This window comes from Sorex fumeus, unplaced genomic scaffold (assembly GCF_029834395.1).
Source record: "Sorex fumeus unplaced genomic scaffold, SorFum_2.1 ptg000001l, whole genome shotgun sequence".
Lineage (NCBI taxonomy): Eukaryota > Metazoa > Chordata > Mammalia > Eulipotyphla > Soricidae > Sorex > Sorex fumeus.
The window spans coordinates 1,475,774-1,489,520 of NW_026606058.1; positions in this window are offsets into that span (position 1 = coordinate 1,475,774).

Here is a 13,747-nt window from a genome sequence, read left to right on the forward strand (position 1 = left end):
ATCTTGTAGGTGGGCGGCCCAGCGATCTTTTGACATCCCGTGGAATCCAGTCAGTATTGGCTCTAGTCCAGCGGTCATCTCTAAACCTCATTACGTGTCCAGCCCATCTGATATTTGATGCCTTGGCAAAGGAGACAGCATCCCTGATTCTTGAGCGTTGACGGAGATCAGAACTCCGGATTCTTTCTCTCATTTGAGTGAAGCGTGATATTCCAAGCATAGCTCTTTCGATTCCTCTTTGAGAGACCTGAATAGCGTTCTCATCTTGTTTGCGTAGGGCCCAGGTCTCTGAGGCATATGTTAATGCAGGAAAAACAGTGGAATCGAAGAGATGTGCTCGTAGCTGGAGGTTCTTTGTCCTCTTAGTTATTTCTTCAACGCTCTTGAAGGCGTTCCAAGGCTGCCCATGGGAACTTCTGAAAAATAAAACCTGCTGCTAAAAGTCTGTCAAGAGCCAGAGAGATAGGACAGCGAGAGGACACTTTCGTTGCACGCGCCAACCTGGGTTTCATCCCCGGTACCCAATCTGATCCCCGAGGCCACCAGGAGGGATTGGTGAGCACAGAGCCAGGAGCAAACCCTGAGCACTGTGGAGTGTGAAACAAAACAAATAAATAAAAGTTTGTTGATGCTGATAGGGATGAGGATGTTTTGTCATACTTATGTATGACTGAAACCCAGTCATGAACAACATTTGAATTGTATCTCATGGTTAATCAATAAAAATTAAAGGAAAATGAAAACAATAAAAAAGTAAATTTTCCTATGTGTTTGGCTGGAGCGGTAGCACAGCGGGTAGGGCGTTTGCCTTGCACGCAGCCAACCCAGGTTCGATTCCTCTGTCCCTCTTGGAGAGCCCAGCAAGCTACGGAGAGTATCCCGCCCACATGGCAGAGCCTGGCAAGCTCCCTGTGAGGTACTCAACATGCCAAAAACAGTAACAAGTGTCACAATGGAGACCGGCCCACTGGAGCAAATTAATGAATAACGGGAGGACAGTGCTACAGTGCTACGTTTGTTTTCAGTGCCAGGATTGGACTCTCACCAGTACTTGGGCTGTGTGTCCTCTCAGGATGAGCTACATCTCAGACCCCTTTTTATATAAAACTTGCTGTTTTAAGTGTCTTCAGCTTTTGTCAGTTCTTACTTAAAATTTACCTTCTTCTTTCATTGACATTCTCAGGACAAATTCCCAGAAAACTTTATGATTTAAGGACAAAAGTGAGAGAACTCAGGACCGGAGAGATAGTACCAGCAGGAAGGGCACTTGCCTTCAATGTGACCATCCCGTATGATCTCCTAAGCACCAGGAGTGGTCCCTGAGCACGAATCCAGGAGTAAGCTCTAAGCATCATCAGGTGTGGTCAAAAAAAAAAAATCCCAGAATGGGAGAGTATTCTAGAACTAATGAATATGAGGAAAGTCCATGAATTCATTTGACTGCTGGACAGGAACTGGAGAAAGTCCAGTGTGGTAGACAGAATAGGGTCCACGGGAGTGGCCTTCTATCTCCCCACCTACCCACTGTCCTCGCTCTTCTCAGCTCTTTTCCTAATACCTAAAACATGTCCTTTGGGCCAGGGTTAAAGCACTTGCTTCACATGTGTTCAATCCAGGTCTGATTCCAGCACCTTATATGGTCCCCCTGAGCACTACCAGGGATTTCTTCTGAGCACAGAGCCAGGAGTAGTCTCCAAACACTGCAAGGTGTGGCCCCAAAGCCAGAACAAATGAATCAAACTTTTCTCTCACCTGGTTTTTTTTTTTTTCGGTGCCTGAAATCAAACTGCAAATGAAACCCCAGATGCAGATCAAGTGTTCCCACTGAACTGTATCCCCTGCTCCCTCTTAACTGTCTTCATCAAGAAACCAGGAGCTGATCAGAGAGATAGCTCAAGAGGTTAAATACGTTTTTCTTTTTTTAAAACATGTTTTGCATGCGGGAGGCTGGGTTTATTCCAGAACCCCAGCTCTGGTCACCTGAGCACAGAGCCAGGAGTAAACCCTGAGCCTAGCCCAAAACAAAACAAAACAAAAAAATCAAACAACTATAAAACACAGCAAAAAATCATGTCTCATTAGTTCAACATAAGACATGTTCAGATTCATGACTTTGGCTTTTCTCCTGACTGTATTTAATTCTGGGCTCCTCATTTGGCTCCATAAACTCATTTATTCACCTGTCAGACTAAGGTGACCATATGTGGTGATGGGGATCAAATCTGGATTGGCCTTGTGCAAGGCAAGTGCTTTCAGCCCTGTACTGTCTCTCCAGCCCAACAAGACAGGATTTAAATGGTATAATGGTAGAAGAGTTCAATTAAACGTAAAGTACAATATGAAAACCAAGAATGAGAAGGGGAAGGAATTAGAAAGTATCACAGAATTCTTTCCACTCCTTAGGGCCAGAGTGATGGTTCAGTGGTGAGGGCCTTGCCCTTCATGTGGCCAACCCAGGTTTGATTCCTGGCACCCATATGAGCCCACCAGCAGTGATCCCTGAGTGCAGGGTCAGGAGTATACCCTGAGCACTGCTGAGTGTGGCTTTCCAAAAAAATCCCAGACTTTTTTTCATTCCTTCATCCTGCTTCCTTTTCTTCCCTTTTAGACACGGTTCCAATATCACTTCCCAATAAATATCCTAAATGCTATTTTAATCTGAGTCTGCCTTGGGAATCCAACAAATAACAGTGTCCTTCTCCAAAGGAAGCACAAAGCAACCAACAGAGTGAGCACGTGATGTGGCAGTCAGCGGTGCCAGCTGGGCCCTGTGTCTCCAGTCCACTAACTTTTCCTGCCTTGGCCACTGTCTCACTGCAACAGTAGAAGCCCTGAGTCGCCCAGCTGAGCCCTTCCCAAATGCTGGGTCCACAGAAACCATAGGACATAATAAATCATCATTAATGCTTTAAGCCACCTCAGAATTTGAAGCGATTTTACAACCAAACCACTCATGCCCTGTTACACCTGTGAAACATCTCAGACTCATTATGCATTTGATTTTTGGATTAACTTTGTGGTCACTGCACATTCAGCAACCGTGAACTGTTACCCAGTTTTTCTTGCCTCCCCCAGCCCCATCTTTAGTACCATGACTCAGAAGCGAGGACCAGGGTTCGAGAGATAGTACAGCAGGCAGGGCGCTTGCCTTGCGTGCACATGTTGACCGAGGTTCAGTCCCTAGGACCTCATATCGTCCCCTGAGCCCATCAGAAGTGATTCCTGAGCACAGAGCCAGTAGGACAATGTGAGAGAAGACCTGGGTGTGACCCTAAAACAAAAATGTGGCAGGGCTGGAGAGAGAGCATAGCAGGAAGGGTGCTGGGCTTGTATGTGGCTGACTTGGGTTGGATCCCCACCAGCACACAGAGTCTTCTAGCCCTGCCAGCAGTAATCCCTGATCATAGGGCCAGGAGGAAGCCTTGAGCACCACCATGTATGGCCCAAAACACACACACACACACACACACACACACACACACACACACACAGCACACACACACTGGAGCTGGAGCCATAGTACAGCTGGTAGAGCACTTGCCTTGCACTCAGCCAACCCAAATTCTATTACTAGCATCCCTTATGGTCCCCTGAACCCCGCTAGGAGTAATCCCTGAACATAGAACCAGGAGTAAGTCCTGAGCACCACTGGATCTGACCCCCCTGAAACATAAATAAATTAATTAAATTTTCTTTTTTTGCTTTTTGGGTTACACCTGGTGATGCACAGGGGTTACTCCTGGCTCTGCGCTCAGGAATTACCCCTGGCAGTGCTCAGGGGACCATATGGGATGCTGGGAATTGAACCCGGGTCGGCCGCGTGCAAGGCAAACGCCCTACCCGCTGTGCTCTCTCTCCAGCCCCAAATTTATTAAAATTAATGGGAGAAAATGGCCAAATATCTGTCCCGCTTCAGCCAAACAACAAGTGCCCTTCAAAGTGCTCACACCTTTTAAGCGATTCCATCTTTTTCTTTTTTTTTTTTTTGTTTTGTTTTTGGACCATATCTGGTGGTACTCAGGGCTTACTCCTAGCTCTGCACTCAGGAGTCACTCCTGGCAGTGCTCAGGGAATTACACGGGATGCTGAGGATCAAATCCTATTGACTGTGTGACAGGCAAGGGCCCCCTCACTGTACCATCATCACTCAGGTCCTGTTCATTTTTTCTTTTAATTTTATTTTAATCATTGTGCAAGGTCAATGCCATTCCTGCTACACTATTACTCCAGCCACTTTTATGTCAAAAGACATAAACTTTTGAATAAGTGAAGCCGCTGAGGGGCTGGAGAGATACTTCAGTGGGGAGGGCATTTGCCTTACGTATGGCCGACCTAGTTTTGATCCGCAGGATTCCATATGATACCCTGAGCCACACCAAAAGTGATTCCTGAGTGCAGAGCCAGGAGTAAGGTCCGAATACCACTAGACGTGTCCCAAAAACTAAGTAAATAAAAAATAATGATGAGCACTTCACTTTCTAAGCACCATCAGGTGTATACCTGGTGGCTCTGAATACTGGGTTGAATCCCATCACAAAACAAAATGAAGACTTAGATTTTGGGCTGAAGAAAGAGTTCAAAGACTGGAAGGATGGCACACAGGCTTTGCATTTAGAAAGCCCAGCTCACTTCACAGTACTGAGTGTCTCCCTCAGCACCACCAGAACCTAGCCCTGAGCACTGTACTATGTATATTCCCTGGACACTTCCATATCTGATCCCAAAACCAAAAATAAAATATTTGGGGGACCAGAGAAACAGTGCAGGAGTAGGGCCTTGTCTTACACACCGTCTACCACAGTTTGATTCCCAGCACAATAAATGGTCCCAACAAACACTGCAAGGAATAATCCTTGAGCACAGAGATAAGAGTAAGCCCTGCGCACTGCCAGGTATAGCTTAAAAACAAGCCAAAAGACAAAAAGTCGGAGTAACATCTGGCAATGCAGAGGCTTACTCCTGGTTCTGTTCTTAGGGATCACTCCAGGCAGTGTCAGGGGAACCAAATGTGGTGTCAAGGTCAAACCAGGGTTTGCTGTGTTCACGGCAAGTGCCTTACTTTCTGTACTATCTCGCTAGCCCAAAATAAATTTTAAAAAATGAAAATAATGAGGTAGCTGATAGGCCCCTTTCAAAAACAACAAAACATTGTGTGGACTCCCCGTCTTAAATCAACATCTGCTCTCCTTATTCTGTAGAAAATAAGAATAGGAGTATGTTCTCTTACAAAAGATTTAGCATGGGGCCAGAATGATAGTACAGTGGGTAGGGCATTTGCCTTGCATGCAGCCGACCCGGGTTCAATCCCGGCATCTCATATAGTCCCCCAAGCAACACCAGTAATAATTTCTGAGGCAGAGCCAGGAGTAACCCCTGAGAATCGCCAGTATGACTCAAAAAGCCAAAAAAAAAAAAGTTTTGCATGACAAATTTAACTATATGGTCACAGAGCGAGAATTTATTCAATAGACCTATTCACAGAGCTTGGGCATTCTCTTCTGACACATACTTCAATAAGTATGTTCCCGAATTTGTTTGTTGACACAGTTTAGATTTTTGCCAAGTCTAAACTTCAGCTCAATCAAGCCAATGACTTCAGCAGCAAAGCAAAGTCATAATAATCAGATTGAACACAATCCCACAGAATCTACAGAACATGAAACCACTGAAGTTCCTGAACACGATCCCATGAAAGGTACTGAACAGGATCCCACTGAATCTACTGAATGCGACCCCACGGAAAGTACTGGAAGCAATTCCACTGAAGGTACTGAACATAGTCCCACTGAACGTATGAAATATAAACTCACTGAATCTACTGAACACAATCCCACCAAACGTACTGTAATTTGGTAGAACCCCTGACTAGTGCCACATTCTCCACTTAATTAAGGTTTTTCCTTTGCTTGAGCTGTTTGACAAGGATTTCCCATCATTCCTTTAGTATTGTGCTTTAGTATAAAATCACAGGTCCATTTTCCATATCTGTTCTTGAAGAGGAGGCTGACTTCACTCATCTTTAAGCCCACACTTCCTACAAATAGACATTTCCCATGTTTTATTTTATTTACTTTTGGCTGAGGTGAGGGAGGTTGGGATTGGGCTGCACCCGGCAGTGCTTGAGCTGTTCCCAGTTCTGTGCTCGGTGATCACTTCTGGAGGTGCTTAATAAGTGGTGCTGAGGATTGAAGCAGGATCAGAGGCATAAAAGGGAAGTGCCGTAATTCCTGTACTATCTCTCCAGTCCACAGCCCTCGATTAACTTTTAATTTTTTTTAATTTGGGGGGCCACATCTGGTGATTTTCAGGGCTTACTTCTAGTTCTGCACTCAGGAATTACTTCTAACAGTGCTCAGGGGACCAGACGGGATGCCGGAAAGCACCCTACCCACTGTACTATCCCTCCAGTTCTGCATGTTCCTCATTTTAGCTGGGAGTATCCCCTGAACATTGCCAGTTGTGAATCCAAATGAAAGATGCACACTACAATTAAAATCAAAGTGAGGGCTGGAGTGATAGTACAGCAAGTAGGGCATTTGCCTTGTGTGCTGCTGACCCGGGTTCGATTCCCAGCATCCCATATGGTCCCGTGAGCTCCGCCAGGAGTAATTCCTGAGTGCAAAGCCAGAAATAACCCCTGAACATTGTCGGGTGTGATCCAAAAAGCCAAAAAAAAAAATCAAAGTGAGATAGCACTACACACTTAGCAACTAAAGAGACTGGAGCAATGGGTGCTTGCCCTGCATGTGGCCAACCCAGGTTCGATCTTTGCCAACCCATATGGTCCCCTGAACAACACCAGGAGTGATTCCTGAGTGCAGAGCCAGGAGTGAGCCCTGAGAATTGCTAGGCATGTTATCCTGTGCCCCCCTCCACTAAAAAAATAAATAAATAAATAATGGAGCAATTTAAGTTCTTGGTGGAAACAAAACCTAGTAAAAAGCATCAGTTAAACATCCACGTGCCATTCGACGCACTACCAGCCATTCATTCAGCAGTGTTAAAGGCCAGAGAGAGAGAATAGGGGTTAAGTTGAGTGTGGATTGATCCCTGGAACTACATATGGTCCCTGAGCCCCATCACAAGTGATTTCTGTGCCCAGAACTGAGAGTGACCTCTTAACATCACTGCCTCCCCTCAAAAAAAAAGAAAAAAGAAAAAACCCAAAATGAATTTGTTTTGCTTTTGGTTGCCCAAAATTAGAAACAATCCACGTGTTCTTCCACTGGTAAACGGGTAAACTGTGATCGATCTCTCTCTATATAGGAAAACTCGTTCGTATAAGGAAGTGAATTCTGATAGGCAACAACATGAATGGAGCTGGAGCGATAGCACAGTGGGTAAGGCATTTGCCTTGCATGAGGCCTGGTTCGATTCCTCCACCCCTCTCGGAGAGCCCAGCAAGCTACCGAGAGTATCTCGCCTGCGCGGCAAAGCCTGGCAAGCTCCCCGTGACGTATTCGATATGCCAAACACAGTAACAACAAATCTCACAATTTGTTGTGAGACGTTACTGGTGCCCACTGAGCAAATCGATGAACAACGGGAGGACAGTGCTACAGTGCTACAATGCTAACGACATGAATGCATGTAAGTGAAGGAAGGCAGACCCCGAAAGCCACACAGTGTCATTCAGTACATAAGCACCCTGGGAAAGGCAAAATACAGACTCAGGAAAGAACACAGTTTCCCAAGGATTAATGTGGGTGGAGAAGCTGGCTCCCAGGGACACAGCTACCGAGGCAGGGGCAAGACATGAGTGGGTCCGTATCTTGACACACAGTCGTGTGTGTTTGCCAAAACTCGGAACAGCAGAATGATCGCATCTCAGTGCTCGGAAGTTAGGCTTCCCAAAACCTGAGTTGTTTTGGGGGAGTTGGTTTGCTTGTTTCAGGTGCAAATAGTGTCTTGATCATGTCTGTGCTTCCTGGATCACCTGTAAAATCACAACGGTGGGTGACACGTGTCTTCCCGGGCCCTCTGGAGTACCAGTGGATGTGACCTCCACCCAGCTCGGACTGGGACCCGCGCCTGCCGTCCCAATCCCAAATGCTGAGCACAGGGCGGAGCCTGAGGGCTGAATACTGGCCTCTAGAAAAAAGGGAAATGACACTGTCGTTTAGTTATCTGATTTTTGGGCCACACCCAGCAGTGCTCAGGGGTCCCTCCTGGCTCTGCGCTCAGGGATCACTCCTAGCAGTGCTCATTCTCCCCTGCTCTCTCTCCCCGGCCCGTGTTCGCCGTTCTGCTTCTCTTCGGTCCCTCTGTCCTGGTTCAAACTCTCCCAGCGTGTCTCAATCTGGAGCTCCGCAGGAGTCGGAAACAGCCACCCTCCCGGGGAGGGTGAGAAGGAAGTATAGACAGTAGAATGAATTTGTGGGTCCATTAAATCTGTAAAACGTGGGCCAGATCAGACAGGCAATCTGTGAAGAGTCACGCTGCAGAGAATGAAACACAGATGTCACTATTTTTGGCTACTCAAAACAAAAACAGCAGCAGGGCAAAGACGGGCAGAACGCTGGTCTTGCCCGGGTTTGGTCCCTATTGCAAAAGACACACACACACACACACACACACACACACACACACGCAAGCGCGCGCGCTCCCATTCTTCCTCCAGCACAAGGTAGGGGCTAAAGGGTCCAGCCCACCTGGGTGTCTGGTTCAAGAGCTGTGTCATCACTTTCACTGACCTCAACTCCATGTCCTGCCAGGATGATTCCACTGAGGCAAGGGCAAGGGCATAGTCAAGGCTGATAGCAGGAAGCCCGTCATCAACCGAAAGCCTGTCTCTCCCAGGAGCCAGATGCCCCCAGCACTGAACGGGATAATGCTGGTGCTTGGCATGTCTTGCGGTACACTGGGGGGTCACTACCCTATAGCAGGTTGGGGCTCACTTGAAGGGCAGCACCCAAAGGGTCCTTGTTTGTGAGGACCAAGAAATTTGACTCCCGGGGCTGGAGTGATAGCACAGCGGGTAGGGCATTTGCCTTGCATGCGGCTGACCCGGGTTCGATTCCCAGCATCCCATATGGTCCCCTGAGCACCGCCAGGAGTGATTCCTGAGTGCAAAGCCAGGAGTAACCCCCATGCATCGCTGGGTGTGACCCAAAAAGCCAAAAAAAAAAAAAAAGAAAGAAATCTGACTCCCTCCTGATAGCGAACAGTATCTCCCACACCCCAACTCCTCCCTAACCCCGCCCCAGCCATGGGCGTCTGTAACAACTGTGGCCCCGGGGAGGACTCACTTCTAGTCCCAGCCACGCCACCACTGCCACCCAGAAGACTGTGGACAGCTCCATGGGAAGCAGTGGGTGATGGCCAAGGGATCACTCACAACATCACTCCCGCTGTCCCTGGCACAAAGGCTGTGGGCACGGTCATTCCGAGCTGACTTGGGAAGTTAATTCCAAACATGTCTGTCATGGGTCTAATGTGCCATCTGGAATAAGCTGCCATGTAGAAGATATCAAGCAGAAGGTGATACCCAGAGGATCAGGGTGCCTGCTGTGTCTTCATCACTCCTCCATCTTCCATGTGGGCTGGCTTGGTCCCCAATGTCCGCTGTGTCCTGCTCATTTCCTGGTGTGACAAATGAGTGTGCCTACAGCAACACAGTGGTGGCCTGGTGGGGCCCACAGCCTCCCAGGAGTCAGAGCAGAGGGACACTGGCCCAGGGAGGCACTAGGGGAAGAGAAAGGAGTCAGCTCAGCCACGGGGAGTCCTTCCCTCACCCAACACACAGAGAAACCCCTAGCCCCCAAGGTTTCCCTGCCAGACCTCAAAGAAGGGAGGGATGCAGGTAACCACACCTTGTTGTGTACCATCAATAAACACGCTGTTCCGTGCACCCCCACACTGGCACTGGTGGGGGAGATGGGAGTGTGAGACGGGCTTTGCATGCAGGAACCCCAAGTTCGAGCCCCAGTACTGCATTACCCCAGTCTCCAGTACTCTGAGTGAGCACTGCCAGAGTCACACCCCAGCACCACTGAGTGTGACTCCCAAAGAGAGAATAAGGGTCCAGAGAGATAGAACAACGGGAGAGCACTTACCTTGCGTGGGGCCAACCCGCGTTCGATCTCCAGAGCCCCATCAGAAGTGACCCCTGAGCCCAGAGCTAGGAGAAAGCTTTGAGCACAGCCAGGCACGCTCCCCCCACACACACACACAAAAAAAAAACCCAAAATTTAAAAAAGATCACATGGGAACCTATTAGAAATACAGATCTCTGGGGACTCCGCAGGTCTGGGAATTCATAGAAAAGGATTGGTACTTGAACAAGTTTTCCAGATGGCCTGCTGCCAGGACATTAGAGCCTTCGGAGCAGGAGAAAGTGGCATGGCAGCTGCACAGGCAACGGCAGGAACTCCCTGAGTCAGTGCTCACAGAGGCCACGGCGGGAGAAATCACTCCTGGGAGCTGCTAGTATAAGATCTGTGTGACTGACATGCCAAAGGCAGAAAACATCCATGCATGTCCCAAGGACACAATTCCGTCATCCAGACTGGAGCCTGTTGGGTACCAGGCATGTTGTAGGCATGGGACTCGTGCTTGTCACCTTCACGGATTTCTTCTTGTTAATTCTACTTATTAGATCATTTATACGTCCTTGTCTTCAAGATTCTCATATTCTATCTTGCAACATGAGCTGAAAACTGAGAAAATCATCTTGGGTTCTGACCTACTCCTCCAATTCGTTAATTCTTGAATCTTGTTTTGTTTGGGGGCCACACCCAGCGATGCTCAAGGGTTACTCCTGGCTCTGGGTTTAAACATGATTCCTGGAGGTGCTCAGGGGACCATATGAGATGCAGGGGATCAAACTTGGGTCGGTCACACTCAAGGCAACTGCTCTACCCACATCTGTCTATCATTCCAGCCCCTAATTTTTGAATGTGTGGTGTATATGAGTGTGTGCACCTGTGTATGCGTGTGCATGTGTGTGAGTGTATGTTTATGTATGTGTGTATGTGTGTGAGTGTGTATTTGTGTGTGTATGTGTGAGTATATGTGTTTGTATGTGCATGTGAGTGTGTATGCGTGTGTGTGACTGTGTGAGTGTGTATGTGTGTGAGAGGGAGGCTCCATTATCACTGTGTTAGGATGTGAGTAGGTGATGGTACACCTGATTACCTGTGGGGTCAGTCTCTCTGGGTCTGCTTTGTGGAGGAGCTGGATCCTCACACTGTCCCTCACTCTCTCTGTCCAAGCATCCCACCACCCTCGCCCTGCCTCCTCCCTCCCTGATTCTTACACCGCAGTCAGACTGAGAGGGGACTAGGGGATTGGAGGACACAGGGGAGGGGGGACACAGTCTACTCCTTAGTGAGCTACCATAAAGTGCTTTGGATTCCCAGGCGCTGAAACAGGCTTTTTTTGCTGGTGGGGGTATCCACGTCAGGGCTGGGGGTACCCCAGATGTCGCTGAGTTCTGTGTGGTGAGGACCATTTCAAGGACTCCTGGAACTGTTGCTCCCCCTTGAATATTCTTTTGGAAAAGGGCGTTTGAAAAAGGCAAAAAAGTACAAAGTCACCACACCTGAGCACTCGATTCTCTGACCTTGCGCTTCCCAACCAGATGTGACATGACCCCTGTGAACCCCCAGAGCTTCCCAGGGGTCACAGGGGAAAGTGGACTGAATGACAATGGGGAAACAATGGAGACTGGAGGTTGGGGGGAAATGCAGGGGAACCAGGGTCTGGGGGACACAGGGATAACCAGGGGATGAGGGACATGGGGATCACCAGGGGACACAGGGGGAACCAGGGAACACGGGGGCTCGGGTGGAAGCACCAGGGAGAGGTGCAGGGCTGAGAGGACCAGGGCCAGTGAGAACAAAGGGCCGAGTTCGAACAGGATGAACCAGCCAGCCACTGCCCCCAGCAGGCCACCTAGCGAAACCCGGAGGAAGACCCAGGAGTCTGAGGACTCCACCCAGCACCCACCAGGATCACTCCTGGCCCCCGCCAGGCGTCACTCTTTCCCAGGACTCGCCCAGAGTCCTGCTGATGTAGGCAGGTAGATAGGGAAAGGCTCTCTACAATGAAACAAAGTCTCACAGAAGAAGAATTCTAGGACCAACCCACCCTGTGGAGACAGAGAATAAGGACTTGATAAGACCATCCCCAGACCCTGAAGATATGGGCCTCCTCCCCATGAAATTCCTCCTTTCCGAGAACCCCCTTTCAATCCGGTTGACTCCAGCGACCCAGCCCCAAGGAGATTCCAGAACATTCCAAGTCAGATGATTCTCGAACCCCCTTTCAATCCGGTTGACTCCAGCGACCCAGCCCCAAGGAGATTCCAGGACATTCCAAGTCAGATGATTCTCGAACCCCCTTTCAATCCGGTTAACTCCAGCGACCCAGCCCCAAGGAGATTCCAGGACATTCCAAGTCAGATGATTCTCGAACCCCCTTTCAATTCGGTTGACTCCAGTGACCCAGCCCCAAGGAGATTCCAGAACATTCCGAGTCAGAAGGATCTATAAGAACCAGCTCGAGAGCCCACTTGGCGCTCTCTCCACCCTCGGAGAAGCCCGCGTTCCCTCTGGACGCGTTACTCTCTCTCTCTCTCTCTCTCTCTCTGCTTATCCCTTTCTCTCCCTCTCCAAAAGCCTCCAAATAAAACCTGTTACTTCACTGCTCGTCTACTCCTGAAATTCTTTTCTGCGAGCGAGACAAGAACCCCAGAAACCTCGGGTAAGGCTTGGGACTGGTCTCTCCTTTCCTGCAAAGAGTGAATTCTCACCCCAACTTGAGTCCGTGGCTCCCCGAGCAATCGGGTGGCGGGGATTAACTCCCGTGCCGAGAAGATCAAGCGGACTTCAGGTGTGGCTTGATGGCCACCTCGTGGGGCTGGCGGGGCTTAGGCCTGTGCCGAGCAGGTGCTCACTGCAGACTTTACCAGTCCTAGCCCACCCAGGGTTCCGGGTGGCAGAGGAGGGTGGGGAGAAAGTGGCCGTCTTTCTCCTCCCCACTTCACATAAGTCACCCGTGGGGCCCACCGACATCACTGCCAGCACCCACCCACCCAGGGTGTCTCCCCAGAACCCCCAATCCCAGCTCTGTCCAGCCTGGCTGGCCCGCAGAGGGCAGGCACAGACCCGGCTCAGCCGCATCCAGTGTCAGGAAGCCCCAGAGCTCACCCGCAGTGGAGCACCTTGGGGAGGAGTCTCAGGCTCAGCCTCCTTGGAAGTGGGAATCTGTGAATCAAAAATCGCAGGGGGCGGGGGCAAAGCCAGAGTGACAGGACAGCGGAGAGGGCGCTGGCCTTGCCCTTGTGAGGTCTACCCGGCTTTGATCTCTGTTATCCCATCTGCTCCCTGAGCACCGCCAGGAGTGATCCCTGAACGTAGAGCCAGGAGTAACCCCTGAGACGCTTCCAGGTGTGACCCAAAATTATCATGAAGGTGCCTCGGTCTTAGAGCACATACTCTGTCTCCGGGAGGGCGTTTGAGTCTATATCGCCCCAAAACAGATTAACTTGTCATTCCTTTTTTAAATGCTTTTTAATTTCGCCACCTGACCGGAAGGTGGCGCCCGACGCAGCGCGTTACCCAGCAGGAGGCCGCGCTGTCCTGCAGGGGTCACGGTGTCCAGGCGCTCTGTGCCCCAGCGAGTGGAGATGGTCTTTGTGTCTGTCTGTCCTGCTTCAACCACCCCTGCTCTTGGATGGAGCCGGGCTTCAGGGCCCTTTGAGACAAGGTGGCAGGAGGGAAGGAAGATCGTGGGCAGTCCTGGC